The sequence below is a fragment of the Odontomachus brunneus genome, unplaced genomic scaffold (genome assembly GCF_010583005.1).
Source record: "Odontomachus brunneus isolate Ranch 3 - 2012 unplaced genomic scaffold, Obru_v1 Obru_scaffold_239, whole genome shotgun sequence".
Taxonomy (NCBI): domain Eukaryota; kingdom Metazoa; phylum Arthropoda; class Insecta; order Hymenoptera; family Formicidae; genus Odontomachus; species Odontomachus brunneus.
The window spans coordinates 262,439-262,716 of record NW_022639689.1 but is presented as its reverse complement, the minus strand read 5'-3'; positions in this window follow the sequence as shown (position 1 = coordinate 262,716).

The window sequence follows — 278 nt, the reverse complement described above, 5'->3', positions numbered from 1 at the left end:
CCTGTGAACAACTGCTCCAGCGGCAAAAAAGGAAGGGTTTTCTTCATCGCGTCGTGACGGGTGATGAGAAATGGATTCATTACAGCAACCCAAAGAAAAGAAAGTCATGGGGACTGCCCGGTCATGCTTCTACGTCGTCGGCTCGGCCGAATATTCACGCTGCGAAGGTTATGCTGTATATTTGGTGGGATCAGGTCGGTGTTATTTATTATGAGCTGTTGAAACCGAACGAAACCATCACTGGGGAACGGTATCAAATTCAATTGATGCGATTGAGC